A 20853-nucleotide genomic window follows, 5' to 3' on the forward strand; every position below is an offset into this window, starting at 1 on the left:
GCTAAATAATACAAATTTGTTTTTCTTTAGACCTTTCGATGTTTTAAAAAATATAAACAGTATGCAATAATATAATATAAAGGTGGTGTCTATTTTTCGACTTGGATGATGTAGATATGATCAAATTTGGAATAACCACGATAACCATATTCGAGCGGGTTAATTGAAGTATAACCACAACGTGTTTTTTCGCGGGAGATGCCAATATATTTTAAAATAATTCAATAGTGATATGAAATTACTTTTTCATAAATCTTGATGTTTTCTATAAATAATATTTGTCTCAAACGAGTAAAAAAATAAGCAAAAACAAACATAATATACGAAACTAATGATACAAAATATATTAAAATACAATTTGAATTTATAAAAATCGAAAGGCCAAATACCTGCATTTTTATAATATCGGTTAACGGTAGTTTCGGTTTCGATTCGCTGACAAAATCAAATAATGGTTTATTAAAAACTTTCTGAAGGTTTCAATCCTAATACAAATATTTTTAATAAATTACGGTTCAACATTTTGCAATCGATACAGCCTTCGTTTATAACGGCTATTCGTTAACAATATATTTATGGATGATATAAGTATATTATATGGCTGGGTTGTCGTAGTCACGGAAATGTCGACTCTCGGACGTTGACATTTCCGACGTACGCACAAGCAAATAATATAAGAATATTGTTTTAAAAACGCATCCGACGACGACAACGACGACTGCGACTGCAGTACTTTGATTCCCGTAAGAGAGGGGTGTAGGTTTGATTGTTTTTGTGACTTGTGAGCAATACTTGGAAAAAAACAAATCGGTGTATTATATTATGACGCTGTTAAAATACGCGCGCGTGTATAGAACGTCGTCGCGTAGGAATTTATTTTAAACGGACAAAATAATAATATCTGTCAACGTCACATATTATGAAATATTAGAGACGCATACGAGGCGCGACAAAGGGGGCTCAATAGGAATAATAATAATAATAATAAAATGGAACGCAAATAGAATCAGACGTATCGGTAGCCGTATAATGTATTATTGTTTTCTTTCGGCGATGCCCGCGGGACGTCGCAGAGCTCAGACACGTCGGCGGCTGCATGCTATCGAAAAATCATTCGTCGCCGTTTTTAAATAATAATAATATTGTAATGATTATTATTATTTGTAAACGACGGCTCGCGACGGGCGCGCGTTAATCAAAAAAAGTCACGCGTTTCCCGCAGTGCGTATTTTACTAGATGTATTCGTCATCGCGCGTTATAATATTATATTAGTATAGTAATAATAAAAATGCGTCCACAAAGGCTAGAGATCAATGTTCCGAAAAATTCGTTTCGAAATACCGGAATCGAACGTTTTTCTTCGAGCTGTATCGAAATAGCTTTATCCGACTACCCGTTTATAAAAGTAGGTAGGTACACCAAAAATTAAAGTGCAATAATATTATGCCTTCTGACCCTGAACGTGGTGTACAAAACATAAAGCAATCGGTAATGACATGATTGCAAGTCAATGTAAATTACGTGCTTATTGTAAACAATAAAATTATGATTCGTTATAATTTAGAAACGATTTCCCCACGTTTTTTCGTGATTATTTTTATTTCTCCAATTGCATGTTTTTATAGCGTCATTTACATCACACGGCACGAATCAAGTAAAAATGTTGAAAGTGCTATTTAATAAAATTAAATAGTTTTTTTTTAAATAATAATCTATAATTTTCGACTAAGTTTTATATTGTACCCGAATATCGACATCGACATTATACGTATTCCGTTTATTCAAAAATGTTGTATAATTATACAATGCGTGAATTATAATAACTTTGCAGCCACGATATTTATGATGGAATTGGAAAAATAGTAGAAATTGGGGGACGTGATGGAATATAAAATAGAAAGTATCTGTGGAAACATTTTCAGTGGTTAATTTTGACTTGGAACCAAGTGAATATAATATGAGATACTGTTAATATAATAACTCAGAGCAATAATTCATCCGAATCGCATGTAAGAAATGTGTAGTTTTTTTGTTTTGTTTGTGATCGCGGTATCTCGTAATGTATATGTATTTGCAAATTTACATAATATTAAAAATAGCAAACGTAAGTGCCATCATCATGACAGTATTTTTACAGCAAACGCAAACTATAATAAACGTATGTATTAGGTACGTAAATCAGTAAGAATGTTATTAGCACGAAGTTAAGGTGTGACCATTCGAGTGTATATTTAATATATAATGGCACGTTATCGTATTGTAAGATGTTTGCTGCCGATCTGCTCGAAGAGTGTAATATAAGACGCATTCGTTTCAAGTAGTAATTTAAGAATTTTTGCATTACAGACAGTTTTTTCTCTGTTCTTGTGTTGGCACCTTTTTGAAATTTCACCAATGTACACATCTTGAAAAATGTATGAGAGTACAGAAGTAGAAAAAAAACCGTTTCAGATCACGTCGTCAGCTGTTAGTCAATGTATTTCAGCAGAGACAGTCGTTTCCAGAGAACGTGTGTAATATATCATATACACCATATACGTATTATACTTACCCTACACTTGCCTGTCATCTCACCCCCGTGGAGGCGGACAAGTATATATCGCGATTCGTGACTCATACGCACTTCCATTAAAAAAACGTGTGTCGTATATACGATTTCTTTTTATGCGTTTCGATCGAAATGTGTCCGAGACATTGGCGGCAGCAGTGGCGGGCAGACCTGTTTATCCACCCCACACGAACGGAATAATAATAATAAAAAAACGAACGAACGACCATAAAAACTCTGCGCTCCATAAACCGCCCCCGTCGTAGAAACCACCTCGTGCGTATGTGTGTGTGGTGAATGTGTGCATGTGCGTACGTATTCGGGAGCTTTAAGGCCGGGGAGACGGGTCATTGGTCGGGAAAAGAAAAAGTCCAAGGAAAAAGGGTCCTTTTGAAAGAGGGACCATATATAGGGACTCTGCTCCCTTTCTAACTCTCCCTCTTACTCTCTTTCTCTCACTCTCACTCTCTAGTAATAAATATATATATATAAAATCGTGCATAGTAATAGTGCAGCCATTATAAACGGCATCGGCCCTTATCGCAACGACAGCGGCGAAGAGCGCTTTCCTTTCCGCCCATCGCGTGCGCAATATAATATACATATATAAAATGCACACATAAAACTCCGGGAAAAACACTATCGACGTTTTCCTTGAAATCCCTTTACGGGTATTAAAACGACCCGGCAGAATTCTCTCGGCACATTGTGTCGCCCCGCAACCTGCGCTCCATACCCGCTGCCATTATGTGTATATACATCGCCAACCCGATTCTCAGCCGCCACCGAGCGTTTCCCGTGAACGCTGCACCGCACTGCCACTGGAAGGGTTCTCGGGGGAGAGTTTTCCTTATTTATAATGTGTTTCTATCTCGCGTGGATACGGTCCATATACTACGGCGGCAGCGGCGATACAGCTCGGTGGAGTATATATGTATATATTCTAAGGGTATACTCCGCAGGAGAGAAATGTATACGCGCGAGTATAATATATGTGTAATATATGTGTGTCTATATTTATATGTACCTATTATATATTATACGTATATAACTCGAGAGTGTCTTATTTTTTGAAATGTTATTCACTTCGAGTGTCAATAAAAATTGATGCATCGGGCACGCATTAGACGATAATATGATATATATGTGTGTGTGTGTGTGTGTGTGTACTACTGCACGTGCGGAAAAAATGACAAATACGTTTTTCATTTCTCGTCGTCGTATATACACCTATCTACATAATATATTAATATTATTACATATAATAAGAGTGATGACGGCGACGTCATACTGAAGACGGTCATTTTTCGTCGATTTGACGGAGCGGATGCTGTCGATTTCCCGTTCAAAACGCACGTATCGTACGTCATAGTGGCAGCATTATATAATCCTGATCTTGTCTATTTGTTATCGTTGCGCATAGCAAGACATATTTTATATTATATACATCGGCACGGCTTTTGGCATGAAATTTCGTGTTCGTAGATTATAATAATAATAATAATACGAGATCTATATGATTAGTTTTTTGTCGATACCGTAATATTATATTATACTATACGTTGTGTTTATAATATTAAATAAAGCATAGGTAATACTTACATATATTATACTTCGGATCGAAGCACATGCGAGTGTGGCTTATTACGTCTCGAACAGATTTTATAATATACTTGTTTAACTAGAAATCGGTACCCACAAATTAACGAGCACAACAATATAACTGTATTTATTATAATTCATAATGTACGCGGAGTGAGAACCCGTGACTTGCGAGTACGTTTTATAATCATTGTTAAATCTGCGCGGTTGACATAGGTATGTTTTATTTTTTATGTCCTCCGTGCGAATCCGATCAGATGTACTCGATCGTGATGCGATTAACGAATATCCTATTTATTATACGCATTGTAATATAACATGGCGTCTGTTCGTCTGTGTGTAGTGTGTACCTATGTGTTAAAGGCGACAAAATGCAGAACAAAAACGTAAACCATACATTACGACGTCTGGCTGACCCTATTATTATACATATTGCACGATATTCGATGTACGCGTCAGAATCTACATGACGTCTCTACGTGTATTATAATACATACAAATAATCAACCAGCAAATAAATCAACATAATAGTACCTAATACAACAGTCTTAAAAGTTATAAATATATTTTCTGTAGTGAAATCTCTCAACCTCGTACAACATAATATGTTATATTTTATTATGATATCATACGTATTACCATAATTAAATGATATTTAATTTGCTATATCGAATATTATAATACGAGTAAAATATCAATAGTAAAAATATTTTAAGAAATGCCTATTATTATGTATAAATATTGCATTGATTCATAATATTATAGTCAGTTTTAAAGTTCTACCAAAAAGTTTAAGACTTCCATGTCTTAGTTGCGCCCATCCATCCATCCGATCTGTTAGTAGCCAGTACATAATTATAGTTATTGATAATTATATATTTTTAATTATTACCCGTAGTTACTGTTCATTTTAATTATTTATGATTGTTTGTATAAAGATTTTATAACAGTAAAATTTAAAGTAAATAACCATGCTAGCCAACATTAATGATAAGTAACAACTAAAATACAAAGGTAAAAAAATTACTATTATAGATTTTAAAACATTAAATTCTATCGAACAAATGGTATTAGATCATTGTATATTAAAAAGACAAGCTGGATAACATATTTGTAGTTATTAAATTAGAATATATTTTTACTGTAATTAAAAAGAAATTTTATGTTAATATTTTGTTTTGCAGATTTTGTCTGATTTATTGCATTTTTTAAGAACCTCGTCTTCTCTAAAACACCATTACCCTATGTGTTGCTTTAAGTTAGTACACGTCCTGAATTTCGACTGAAATATGGCATAAAATCTTCTTGTACCATCATTCCACTATAGACGAGGAACGAATATAATTATTATTAATATTAATACATATTTTAATTGGCAGTGTTACAATCCCTTCACATCATTATACTGCTCTGGGTAAAACGTTCTCGTTATTATACTCGCAGTTAAGACCCGATAATTATTGTAATCCACGACGGTTCTGATTACAGTTATTTATATAGGGCGGTCTTGAAATCTTCCGCCAACGAGCCGAAAAGGATTTCCGAGTAATGCAATACCGCGTGCTCTCGCGATAACGGTAACGACGGCGAACACACATTATTATATTATTAATGTATTAATAACGCTAGACCGTTTTCGTAGTGCGAGTTTCGCGCTCGCGAAGTTCGTCCGACGTGAGAGACGGTTATAATTACGCCAGTTTTTTTGTCGAGACCCGAGACAATATTGTATTATCGTTATTGTTATTTTAGTAGTTGGGCACACACAAAAATATTAAATACAACGTAAACCTGGCGGCGGGCCGTCGTTCGCCCACATTTGAACGCAGACATACCTACAACCGTCTGTTACTTGACTCGAAAAACAATATACACTTCGCGCGTCACAGTAATATATATTATTATCGTATCCGACATCGACGAAAACGGTTGAGCCTCGAAGAAGCCTCTCACGATGGATAATTAATCGAATCCATTAGCGCGTTATAATATCATACGGTATATTATACGTATATATACGTTTACTATCCAAACTTCCAAAAGTGTAAGCGGGTATATGCCCGCGTGTTCGAGTTGATGTTTTTGCAGCAGGATCGGGGTCGTGTAACACGCACACACATACGCGCAAGCGCGCGCGTGCGATTTACATATTAGAGTATATACGCGTATATATATATATATATATACATTAAACCCGAACCGGCAGAAGAGCGGCAAAGGACGATCGGGGGGTTGGCGGCGGTAAAGGCTGCCCTTTGTTTTACTCGGGCGCGCGTTATCCTTCGAGTCTACCCGCCGCCGCCAGTAAACAATACATTCGCAACCCTTAATTAGCTGACGGCTGGACTGGCTTTCCTTTCTCCCGTGGGTATCCCTTTTGTACAGACGCTGTATGTATATATATATATATACGTTTGCTCGCGTGTGTGTAGGTATAGACTGTATATATATATATATATATTATCGCCAGTGCGTATGATATAACATATACATAGTGGCGCGCCGCCGGTGGCCGGGCTCGACCAATGGCAGTCAACTTCTATTGTCTTGCCGGGCGACCCGACTGCGTACGGCTCTATAATATTATAATACGCGCGCTGCGAAACTCACGCTGCAGACCTCATTTGCACCCCCTACACCCTTTTTGAAAAGTACGCTTATTATTATTATTATTATTATTACTACTATTACTGCCACCGTACAGCGCGGCATACGTATATACCTATCTATGCATATAATATAGTAAGTATACATTGTTTCTATGATAAAACGGGCGAATTCATAGTTCCGTTTCATATTGTATTAATATATTAATTTATTTTTTTATTTTTTTTTTTTTGTTTTCCACACCGATTATTAATATCATAAAATACACGTAATGATTGTATGTATTAAAGGTACGAACGCGTATATATTATATACCGTAATGTCCCGCCGACGTTGGTTTGTATAATGAATAATTATAATATATGCAAACGGGCGGCTGCAAACGATATTGTCGTTACGACATTTTTTACGCGCGCGTGTTCCAGATGATGAATTATTTTATAAAATATTATACATTGATCTAATATAACACACGAACTACAGACATAGATCATTGATGAAAAACGATATTACACAAAATTAATATGAAATACTTAAAAATAGTTTTCCCGAAAAAAAAAAAATTTTAAAAACACATCTTGTAGATATTTTAAAATAGTTGGCACCAATAACTATGAAATATATGCAGTATCATATACGTAATATATTAAATCCTCTATAATTAATTCATCCAAGAAATACATTTTTTAATAGTTATAAGTCCTCTTCTTACGAATTAACATTATAGTAATAAATATTATTTTAAGACAATTATTTAATGTATTTTAATCATATACTTAACAAATAGATGAATTATATTTAAATAATTTTATTTTGAACTCCTGAGCCTCTATACGAATTTTTCTCAGTAAAGCTCAGTGTTCATACGTATTTGAAAATGAAATGAAATTAAAAAAATAGTGCCTTGTCTATAACAAATGTATTTATGTTTTGCTTGTAAAACACTAAGTTATTTTAGTGTACGATCAGTGTTTAACTTATTTGGTAAATATTATGATAATTATGATTATTTATTTATTAATTTTTTTGATATTTAAGTGATTTAAAACTTTAAACCCACTATATAACTTTTCTTTTTTTACATAGGTACCAGAATCAAATATATATATATATATATATATATATATATATTGTACTTAATACTTTGACATTATTCAACATGCAATTGTAATGATATGATCCTTAAAATTCGGGTTTTTTTTTTTTTGAAGTATATACTTAATGATATTATTCCAACCAGAATAATGTTCAGATTCGTTCTACGTAATATTATACATATTATAAATTTAGTTCATCGACTAATTTCACGATGCATACAATATATTGAAAATTGATGAAATATGTTTTTTGTGTTGTACGCGTGTAAAAATAATATATTTTATAGGTAGTTATTACGTACACGGTAAAATATTGCCGCGATCGCAAATATCGTACAGTGCATTTATATTAGTTAGGTAAGTACCTATATATCATGATATATATTATGATAACCGCATTTCCCCATTTTCCTATATTAGTTAAATGATAAAACGATAAAACACGGTGGACTCTTTTATATATAATTATATTATGTTATAGCTGGTATGTACCTGATAAACATCCTCTGTGTATACTATCGTCGCTTTGACACTATTGATCGTCATGTATTATTGCGCACCTTATTTCGAGTAGTTTAAGACACGTTATACATCCACGCCAGTGCCCTTCAGTTTGATTTTCGAATGAAATTCTGTAATAATAATAATATTTTTCTCGTTATAGTATATAATATAATATAATGTGATATACGGTGCAATTATATCGCGTTACCCGCTAAGTCTTTCGTCGCATTTTAAGTGTTGCGATTTACAATCATAATAATATATTAATATGGATGACGAACGCTTAAATATCATATCGTTGCACTGATCACTTACATAAACTGACGTATACTATATGTAGCAGTAAATCATTACGAGTTTCCATATGACTTACGCGAGTTAAATATTTCAATGTCAATAATATATAAGAATATAATAAATGCTGTTGAAGTGGTTAGTGCAATGCTTTATGTTGTAGAAATTCGTACAATATATGCTAAAAGTTGGATTTAAAAATATCGAATTAATTATGGGCAATAGTTTTTAATGCGATTATAATTGTACGATCAATGAAAAAATTAATAGTGTGCTAACATAACGTTTTAGTGACTTTATAATAATGAAAATAGGTATTGCAGAATTGAAGCATTCAATTCTCAGATAATTACAATTTATTTTATTTTTATTTTTTTTTGTATTTAAGTCTAGGACATATTATAAGTCATATAAAAATTATCAAAACATTAATTAGAATTCGAAATTAAATTGAAAATTTTCATAAAGTCTAGAAATATTCGTACAATGGGTACCTACACTCCTGTACGATAAAATAAAATGAAATGAAATGAGTGCTTAAGTGTTTAAATTGTCTTATCGGTGATGAATAATCTTTAAACAGTTATCAGTGTCATAGTGTCATTACTATCCAACTTTCACCATACAATTCACATAAAGTTCATATTATATAATATATTTTTAATGAGTACTTCTCGGCGGATACTATTTAAACTCATAAACAGCCACGAAATACTTCATGTAAGCATTATATATTTATATTGTATATTAGTGTTTAGAATGACTGTTTATGCGAGAATATAATATGTAGAACTTATAATTTATGAGAATTCGCTGTAACGTTGTTTTTACCATATTATAAATCCTTTCAATATATTATACACCGTTATTTTTTTTTCACCCTTTCATGTGTGCAGCTATTACGCCACGACATCATATAATAATAATATTATACGAGTAAAAAGAAAGAGACAAAATGAACGAGTGAGTGTGTGTGACAGAGAGCAACCCCGTTGCTCGTAATTAATAGCAGATTCCTCACATATTGTAGTGTACGGTAATTGTTTTTAGCCGCTATACACGTGTTATCGTTACCATACATATATATGTATATTGTATATATATAGAGCGAGTTTTAACGGTCTCGCGCGTCTGTGTACGGTTACCCGGTGGCGGTCGTTTTTACCATACATATAACATAATGCGATTTTAAACGCACTAAAATTCCATCACGTACGATATTTTAATTAATTCACGTCACACGGTCTAAGTTAGTATGGCTTTTATGGTATACTGTCCCCCTAATTGATGACCGCATATCTTGACAGTTTTGAAATTTTGATAAGATCTTATTATACAGCTTACGACGTTTTTCCGTATACGTATAAATTAAATAAAAAGTAGTAATACAGGACACCTCATCCTGTCTTCTGCAACGCAATAGCTATTTTCATCGTTAATTTAAAAACATCGTACGTCGGAACTCAATTATTTATCGCGAAATTTTCGCAAAACAAAATCACAATTCGAGTGTTTAGCATATAATATTTTATATGAGTGGAGTTAATTACAACAATGCAACAAACAAATAACAATTATTTTGGTTTACACGATCTAAATAATATATATAAGTTATAATTCATATATTCTACATGATATAAATATATTAATGTACACTTAAAACGGCGTTTATAGAAAAAGAGCGAGAGGAAAAGTTATTTTATTTAAAGAAAATATAGTATATTATTATGTATATATTCTACAACTTTTTTGAATAGATTTTTGGCACTAAATTATACGTGTTGGCAAGTGCAACAGTTAGGCTGCAAATGAAAAGACGAAAAAGAATAAGACGAATAAGAGAGGAAAAGTAAAAAAATAAAATAAAAATAAATAAATAATAATAACAACGCTCGGCGAGCAAAATAATGCCATCATCAAACCTGACGGCGGCGATAGCCGTGGAGGCAGTAGCGCAAACGGGAAGTGGAAACAACAACTACGTGTTGAACGCGGAAAAAGTATAATGATAATAATAATAGTGATGACGATGTAGCGTCGATGAGTCTGTCACAATAATAATATAATTATTACAAGCTGTGGAGGAGACGATTGTAGGCGGGCGAACGACTCTTTTTCAAGGAACGTTTCGTCATCGAGTGATAAACGAATATGTATAACGTTATGTATACACTCATGATTGTATAGTGTATGACAATACGTTATATTATATATTATTATAATTTATATTTTATAATAATATCACTTTTATAATATATACATACAGAGATATTTATTCATTCAATTATTGGTGCTTGACTTCCTAGGAGTCACCTGATCTTACGCCGTGCTGCGACTACTTTTTTTGAGACTATGACGAGTAAGAGATACTGTGTTTACGTAACATCATTATCATCAAACAAAGTGAGGCTGGATAAATTAACAAAGGCAATGATAACGGATGAAATTAATTTGAGTTCATGTTACGTAGGGAAGTTGTATATTGAACATTAATTATGGCACTACATTTAAATAAAATTGAATTATTATTATTTTTTTTATGTACCATACATTATTACAGACGTAAAAACTAAAAATATATATACATTTGAAATTGGATAAATTATTTTTGATAATCTTGTACATTTTATATCTTGTAATTCATAAATGATTTGACTTCTAAGAGTGGCCTACGTAAAAAAAATAATAACTATTTTAAAGTAACATTGATATAATGCAGTTATCAATACAATACTCATAAAGTCATTAGCCAACCTGCGTATATACTATATATAGTATGTATAATAATTATATATAACTGTGTTAATTCTTACAAATACTTGAAATGATATCCTTTGTTTTTATAATAAGAAGAGCTTTTCTATATTCAAAATATCGAAATATTTACTTCACAGCCACCAAAAACATTATGCTTGTAATAATAAAAAAAAATCTATTTGAATTCGATGATACGAGTAGTTACTTAATTAATTATATAAATAATTATTTATGACTTATGATTATTTTTATCAAACTCTGTATTTTAATAAAAAAAAAACAATACTAAAAAATACTTTGAAAATTGTATAATATGTAAAATATAGATGGCAATAAAAAATCCTCAGTTTCAAGTTTTTAATATTTTTAAGTGGGTGAAAAAAAAAGAGATTTGCAGAACAAATTTTGTATTTGTACTATTCTACACGTACGTTCCAAACGCGATTTTTAAAATAATTATTTGGAGATAGCTACTACAGGTTTGAGTTCACACGAATAAATCGGTTACGAATATATATATATATATGTGCCACTCAATAAAATGTAATTAACAATAATTAAAAAAAAAAATAGCTCGCTTTTATGGAATAAAAAATTGACTGTTGGCGCGTCGGCAGTCGTGCAATATAAATGCGTTTCTGTTACGCTCTACGGTGATGATGCACTTGTACTCGTATACCTTTCAAGTGCGTTGTAAATTGTAATCAATTACACGATATAATTATGTAGACCACAATAATTAACTTCGATTTACGGTATTTTTAACGGGAAACGACCTCGGGCAAGTGCAGAAATCATATGTATGGGATATGTTGTCGTCGTCAACGGGGTGGCGGCGGTGGTGACGGTGAAAGTGGTGGAAAATAAAATGGCGGGCCGCCATCCCCCGCGGTCAAAATACGCGCACAACGTACGACCGTCACCATGGTCACCACCCTCGCACGCGCCCCGGCACCGACAACAGCAGCAGCCGATGAATGTCCGGGACCCGCCCGCGTGTTTGGCGGTAGCGGCGGCGAATTGTCTTGCGGGGTTGAACGCTGTATTATACATACATATATCCGAAAAACGGCATACGTGCGAGTTACACATCACGCATAATATTATTACAGGACAATTCTTATTTTTATTGTAAACCAGAAAAGTTCTTAGAAAGTACCTACGTTTTAAACTAAAATTTTCAAATCATAATCCAATTGCACGTAAAATATAGACAGCGTTTGTATATTTATTATTTGAACGCATATTTTGTACTGTCAATATAATAAGGTATTATATTATTGTCTAATTAGTAATTCGTAATAGAAGAATCTTTTTTACCCAATACGCATACTACGTATTGTGTATACTATACTGTTCGAAGTTATACACTGTATTAGAGTTAGCTTTTATTTATAATATCTATCTTAAAATGATATACCTATTACAAAATATAGGTGCAACGACGACACGACTACATATGTTAACATAAAATATGACGCTTCCGTTAAAAATTTAAGGGCCACTACAGCACATGTAAATCTATATAATTTATTTATTATTTTAATTGTTTGTATCATTCATATTTTTACTGTTATATAGAATATAAATAATGATTGGTATAGTGCGAATTATCATATTTAAAATTAGAATTGTTGATTAATACTTAGGTATACAAAACCACAATCTCTTTAGTATGTATATATATTATTACTATGAGTAATTTCACTCAATTTTTATTAACCAACATCTTAACTTAATATGTCTAGATAAAATATGATTTTTACTCAAAATGTTTGAAATTCCTTATTTCAAGTCTAGATTCGGTGATATTATCAATAGTTATTGTCTTATGGTAATTTTTTTTTAATTTCAATGGAATATATACATAGGTACATCCAAATAGAGTAACTCAACACTTATTAATACTCTTATGTTATTACCTTTACATCGAACATAGATATACCTAACGTTTTCGCTTATAAATCGACATTAACTGTGTCCATAGCAGTTGTAAATTTTATTCAATAGATCGATAACAGACGCATAATTCTGAATTCTAATATATATAGGTATATATGATAAGAGCTAAAATCGAACTGTATTTAGAACTATTTATTTAGCCGAAGAAGTTAGGTTAGATATACCTATGTACTTAAACGTGATGCACATAAATAAATGCATAGTACTACCGTAGAAGACTTTATAGAAATCGAATTTAAATCGAAATTTATAAATCTTTATTATCATTATGATTTTATTTATTGTTATTGAATACAGATTTGAATGCAAGTGCATTTTAGAGTGTTCAAGAATTTAATCGTTTCATATAACAGATGAAACTGAAAATTTTAAACATTTTTTTGCTCATCCAGGTTATTTTATTAATATTTAATAATATTTTTTGTATTTTAGTACAACGTTCGAGCTTTTAGTTTACCAGATGCCAATTTTATTATATTTTTGAATGAAAATATAATATGCAATTATGTATTTATCTATTTGCAGAGATTATCTAACGTGTACATGTAAGAATATACTTTAAAAAAATAACAATTTATTGTGGTCAATTAGAATATTACATCTTGAACGTTTTTTATTTCAAGTTAATATCAAAATCTAAACTGTCATTATCCTTTCACTATTGCGTGGCTATCGAACAAAATAAATAGATAATTTTTTATGAGTATTATTATTACAATATTAAATATGCATTTTTATTTAAGATTTTTAGAGTATTTAAATCCAGGCTCTTATTATTATATTTTATACATGTGAATTTTCGTCACGCGCCATCCGTTCAGCCGTTCAGTTATGTAATTATATTATACGCGCATATCATATCCGAGCAAAGGTATACTTGTATAGTTTCGAATTTGTTTCCCGAGAGGGTTTCGTGCATGATCTCTGTGACAATATATATTCGCAAATATATATCGTCGTCAGCATGGAGGGTCCTGGTTTAGGGCTCGCACGCGTGTGTTCCTACTACGTCATTAATTCAATTCATATATAATAATATATTATTATGTGTATGTGCGCTAATAGCGATATTATAAAATTGCGTGCCACTACGTGTCGCACGCGGTGTCCGGAGTAATAAATTTCACGTCACCCCGCTTCAGCAGTTTATAGGTAAGTACATATATGTATAATATGGGTACATAAAATATTATAATATTATATTATATTGTATACACACATATATATATTTATGACTAACCTATTAATGGTCAATGGTCCGGTGCCTATAATACACACACAAGGCGTGACCCTTGACCCTTGGCCCTTGGCCGGGTGCGGTCAACCCTTTTTTTTCTCGAAACCTTTTTGCGCGTGTGCACAACACAACGCCCCATCGCTTATACATATAAACACTTGGCCGACGGCGGGGTCATCGCGGCGGCGGCAGTGGCAGTGGACAGTCATTAATAACAATCATTTCCTTACCGTCGACCCAACGACAACAACGAATTATTCACGAAACATTAAGTCGGCCGACGAAAATATTTATTATCATTTTATAGCACATGAGCGCCGGACATCCGGCACCTACATTATATTTGCGTCCATTGTCAGCGGTACACCGGTTAATTGGCGTATTGGAAACAACAATAACAATAATAAATACAGATTACGGAATAGGGGGTGGAAGAGTGAATCTATAAATACATACGTCGTAATAAAAAACTTAATAGCAATATTTTGTGCATATGCCTATACGCTCATCTTTGTTATAACTTCTAATCTATATAGTTCTATAATTCTGTATATGTATCATGATTCATAATTAATGATAATATCATAAATTTGACCTATAAAATACACCATGGCGTTATCACAATTTGCTTATAAAGTGGTAAGTGGTAATACTTAGGAATATTTATTGATTAAATTTAAACTACTATAACTTACTTAAGTTTTTCCGTTATTCAGGGATTTTAAATTTTAAATAAAATATGAATGCTACAGCCTACAGAAGAGGACCAGGGGACAGGAACCAATTATAACGACCGTCAAACTTTAATAATTATAATTATTGTGACGTGTTTGTGAATTGAAAGATTTCGCTTTATGTAATTTACAATGAGCAGTTGATGCAAAATAATATAATTTAATTCAATAATGAATATTATAATGTTGTATAATTTACTTTATACAAATTATCTTTTATAATAAATACTTAAATAAAAAAAATTGGTAAGTGGATATCGCTCAGTAGTACATTAGGTGTTGGGTGCGGGTAACTATTATAGGTGAGTTAAATTTAAACATAATGTTATGACATATTATATGAAAAACGATTCAAAGTGGAAACGGTTTTTTAGCCTATAAGACCAAATTTTTTTAGTTTATTTTACTTTTAAATTTTTATGTTATAGTAGGGTGATATAATTTTTTCCAAATATATTATTAAACAATAAAAATAAAATTAGGTATATAGTATCTATAAATAAATAATATTTAAAAATAAATAAAAAATACATATTGTGTACGGTAAAATTCTTAATAATATAAAATATATAAAAATTTAACTTCCTATGAAGAAATATTTTTAAATTATAACTAACATATCGTTTAACATAAATTTTCGAGTTTTTTTTTTTTTTTTTTATGAATTTTGTCAAAATTTGAACTTCAATCCATTACAAAAAACAATATCGTGGCTATAGATTTCAATATTTTTTTATTGAAATATTAAAAATGTATGAGAAGCTTTGTATATAATTTTCAAAATTATAATTTTTAATCTAAATTTATAAAACTACTAAAAATAAAAATATCTTATGTCTATACAAATAGATCAAAAAATGTTGATATTTTTAATAAATTTTTTCGTGAATAAAAAAAAACGATTAAAATATTTGGTGAAAATTTCAAGTATCTACGGTTATTCATTTTGAAGTTACATTAAAGGAACAAAATTTATCTCGTAAATATTTCCGTTTTTCCTTAATAGTTTGTTTGTTTTTTACGACTATAAAAATAAATACTGAGAATTTATAAAATTGACCTCTTTAAAGTACAAACTAAATTCAATATTGATATTCAAAACTACCCATGTTTTTTAAGGATCGAAACATTATACTAATAACTTATTTTGTACTCGTCCCCAAAAAAAAAAAAAAAATAAAATAAAAATAAAATGATAAAATCAATATATATATATTATTTATTGCTCTATTTATAGTTTAATAAAAAATAATTAAATTTCTTTTTTCAAATTATATTAACTTGAAGTTATCTTTTTAAATATCTCATAAACTGTTTATTTAATTTCAGTAAATATACTCGTATATAGCTACAAAAAAATTGTTTTGTGATAGTATATCATAATACAAAACAATATTTAGCTGACAGTACAAAACAATCGACCAAAGACGCAATTCGTTCAATATTTTATTTTGTGTATTAAATAAAGAGCTTTAGTAATGAAAAATATTACGTACAAAAACAAGTTTTATCATGTTGTAAAAATTTAATTTTAATAATATTATTGTTTAAAAACGTGTTATTCTACTTGTAAATTAAAATGATTCTTATATGCGGAATTGTTTATTATTTGAATTGCATTGGAGTGATATCAAATAGAAACATCGTACTATATGTTTTGTTAAGAATTAAAACGATTGCTAGTCTTATTTCAAAACATTATACGTTTACAAATATTATATCTCCTTATTATAAAAAAATAAATATTTATTTCTATTGCGAATGCGAATTGTATTACACAATAATAACGACATTTCCAAAAAAAAATTACTTTTTTTTATAGAGGTAATATAAATACTATTAAATAATAGTATACAGGTATTGTGTAAGAAAATATTATTACATTAAAATAATGTATGCAAATACAAGTTTTAAAATGGCATAGTTAAATATATTATTTATTATTATGAGGTATTTTATTAGTATACCATATTTCACAGAACATAAGACTTCATCGACATTGAACTACAAAAACAAAACTATATAATTACCTGTATTTTCTAGTTTAATAGCGATTGACTATATTATCGTCTATATCACAAAACACGTTTAAGAATAATTTAAATGCAGTGTACTCGTACGATTGATTAATTAGAACTGTTTTTTTCATGATTGCTATAAGATAAATAAATAATTTCATTATTATTGCTAATATTTAACTAGTAACTACTAATTATACATACACAGTATATATTTATAGGTAGTTGATTTTAATTTATTTATAAAAAAAAGGTGTACACTCCTAATGAACATTATTTCGTAATAATATTATTTTATGAAACGTGTTATTAGAACAAGAAAAACGCATTATTGTATCCAGTTTTATGAATAGTAATTAGTCCAAAAAGGTTATACGAAAATAAATCGTTATACCTAAGGGGGAAAGATGAATTCTGCAACTTATTATTTGAGTAAAAGACCCCAAAGGCTATGAATCATTAAAGGAAATGAGTCTAAAATTTAAAAAAATAAAAATTCAATTTACAGTGAAAAATAAAAATACCATTATACGAAAGACACGGGATAGATTGAATCTAACAAAAATAAATATTTCAGCTAAAGTCGGATTGTTACAAGTTACAACAATTGTATTTTGTACGTACATGGAAAAAAATCAAAATTTATTAGTAATATAAATATTATTTAATATTATAGATGAATAAGCTCGATATAATAATATACTATTATTATAACTGAAAATAATATTATGTAGAACATTTGAACATACTCGTATAATAAATTATAATGTATATTACATATGATTACATATTCAATGTTTCTTATTATTATTATTATTTTTTTTATATATGAATTATAATTAAGTTTGAGTAGGAAGATAAAATAAAGAATAAATAATAAATAAGTGTTTTGTTATTTATTTATGTTTTTTGTAACATATATATTATAGCTATTATTATATTTCAATTTAGCGGTATATGATTATTTAAATTTACTGAATTACCAAAATAATATATTAAATTAGCATCGTAATTATAAAATTTCTAAACAAAAGTTATTTATTTTAATTTACTAGGATAATATGGTTAAATATTTTATTCTCAACTTAAATTTTTTTAAATATTTGGTTACGAAATAACAGTAATACCAATAAAATACTAATGATATCCATAGGTACTTACGAAAACGTGTTTGGTACCTATATATTATGTATATATATATTATGTTAATACACCTACAGATTTTCCATAAAATTATAACTGTTATATTGTACAGGGTGTCTCACCAAGTCTCTTCGTACACACCCACCAGGCTACTATAATTGTATGGAATTTATAAGCTTTAGAACGTATATATTAAAATTATAAACTAAGCTTTTAAAATAATAATTAAATCAATTAAAAAAATTGACTCCTATAAATTTATAATTATTTTCATTAAGAAATTTGTAAACAACAGTTTTATTATATTTATTTAGAGTATAGTTGATTCAAAACATTTGATAACCAGTATTAACATAAAATTTCAACACAGTAATATATAGTTTTCTAAAATAATTTTTCAAAATATTTATTAGTTTCGTTTAATTTAGATGTGATAAACGTTAAACTGATTGCCAGAGGACAAGTACAATGAAATGTCCTGTAGACCTTTATATCTTCGACTTTTAAATGCTAGCCGTTATTTTGCGAACTCATTTGACTGAATTCAAATATAATGCGCACGTTACAACACAACAATATTATATTATATTCTTATACACACATACACACACACACACACATTATATGTATGATTTACACCTATTTATAATTATGAACCTGCAGGCTGTTCGTTGCTGCGAGTATCTACGCCCTAGGCACCACTGAAACGATACAAAGCTCGCCTTAAAATATATACTGTACAAAATATATATATGTGTACCTATATATATATATATATATATATATATATATATATATATATTTATTGAGTACGTTATATACATGCACATATACGAATCGCGTGAAATTAATTGCGACGGGGTAACTCTTTAGATTTGAGGAACGGCTTCCATACGTATATATACGTTGTACACAGACGGGCAAAGGGTTAAGGGTGCCTTTGATGTGCGTCGCCAGCTCGCTATACTAAGGGTGGCCGCGCGTTCAGTATATAACACACACACACACACACATACACTCACTCTAAAGACATATATATATATAAATAAATATACACGTCCTGGAAACCCTTAGGGGTATTTCGTGAATTAGTTCCGAACGCAAACATGGAATTTCTATATTGTTTTTGTCCTGTCACGGTTATATATATATGTATACACAATATAAACAGAATAAACGCACTATACATATACTATACCTATATATTGTATTTATAATGTATATGTATATTTTACTCACGTAGTCGTGTATCTGAAATGTATGTTGCGCGCGTTTATAGTACAATATATACATATAAACAATATATATTTATATATTATATATAATTTAATAGCTGCCCGTCACATGCAAACAGCTTTGTGATGTTGGGTGCTTTTTGTGCGTCGGTGTTTATTCAGTTTGCATAATATATACATGTGAACGTGGTATGTATACCTGGCAAACCTTATATACCATAGTAATTTTACATACCGTTTGTAAAAAAAAAAAAAAAAAAAGAATAAAGCTAATTATATTAACATGAAAAATAAAATTTTAATTTGTATTACGTGACCACGATAAGACCACACTCGATAAGGACAAAAATTTCACGAAAAAGCTTGATCTCGGGCCTGTCCGAGATTTGAACCTGAGATCTCTCGCACCCAAAGTGAGAATCAATATAATCATACCCATATAGAACAACAGGCCGTTCATTGAGAACTGACGTATTATGAAGTGGTCGAGTTGCTACAGAATTTCTCCCACTAGTACGCGTGACTAGATAAGTGAATGTACAGAAAAAATTAAAAAAAAAAAATTTTATTTGCAAAAAAAATTGTTGTTCGGGCCTGTCCGGGATTTGAACCCGGGACCTCTCGCACCCAAAGCGAGAATCATACCCCTAGACCAACAGGCCGCGGTGAAGGAATACCGTGAATGATCGTGACTTAACGCGAGCGATCGGTTGCTGGCAACTTTCCATTATTTCCTTTCACTCCTTAATCAGGTGAACCGGTTTTTTCGACGACGAAGAGAATTCGAAGAAAAAAAAATTAAAAAAAAAAAAAAATTTAAGCGGGCCTGTCCGGGATTTGAACCCGGGACCTCTCGCACCCAAAGCGAGAATCATACCCCTAGACCAACAGGCCGCGATGTTAATAATAAAAAATGTTAATCATTTAGAACGGCACGTGTGAAAGGTATATCGGTGTGGCCGACTTGTTACTAATGAGACTGGTTCGAACGTAAAATAAAAAATAAAAACGTTGAAAAAAAAATGCAAAAAAATTATCTGGGCCTGTCCGGGATTTGAACCCGGGACCTCTCGCACCCAAAGCGAGAATCATACCCCTAGACCAACAGGCCGCG

The 20853-nt window shown here is 30.7% G+C and overlaps 1 long non-coding RNA gene and 3 other non-coding genes across 4 annotated transcripts in view; all 4 read right to left on the reverse strand.

The window, feature by feature from the left end:
* The window catches only part of LOC112595451, a 48707-nt gene that overhangs the window by 24229 nt on the left and 3625 nt on the right, over positions 1-20853 (reverse strand). Inside the window, exon 2 of the long non-coding RNA XR_003114719.1 lies at positions 8348-8487. This is a non-coding gene — a long non-coding RNA (uncharacterized LOC112595451). The remainder of the gene's footprint in view (positions 1-8347; positions 8488-20853) is intronic.
* Trnap-ugg lies at positions 20330-20401 on the reverse strand. The gene has a single exon. It is a non-coding gene; the product is annotated as a tRNA-Pro (tRNA).
* Positions 20562-20633, reverse strand: Trnap-ugg. Its single transcript has one exon. It is a non-coding gene; the product is annotated as a tRNA-Pro (tRNA).
* Positions 20779-20850, reverse strand: Trnap-ugg. Its single transcript has one exon. It is a non-coding gene; the product is annotated as a tRNA-Pro (tRNA).

The sequence above is a fragment of the Melanaphis sacchari genome, unplaced genomic scaffold (assembly GCF_002803265.2).
Source record: "Melanaphis sacchari strain LSU unplaced genomic scaffold, SCAv2.0 Contig27_pilon_pilon, whole genome shotgun sequence".
In the NCBI taxonomy this organism is placed as follows: domain Eukaryota; kingdom Metazoa; phylum Arthropoda; class Insecta; order Hemiptera; family Aphididae; genus Melanaphis; species Melanaphis sacchari.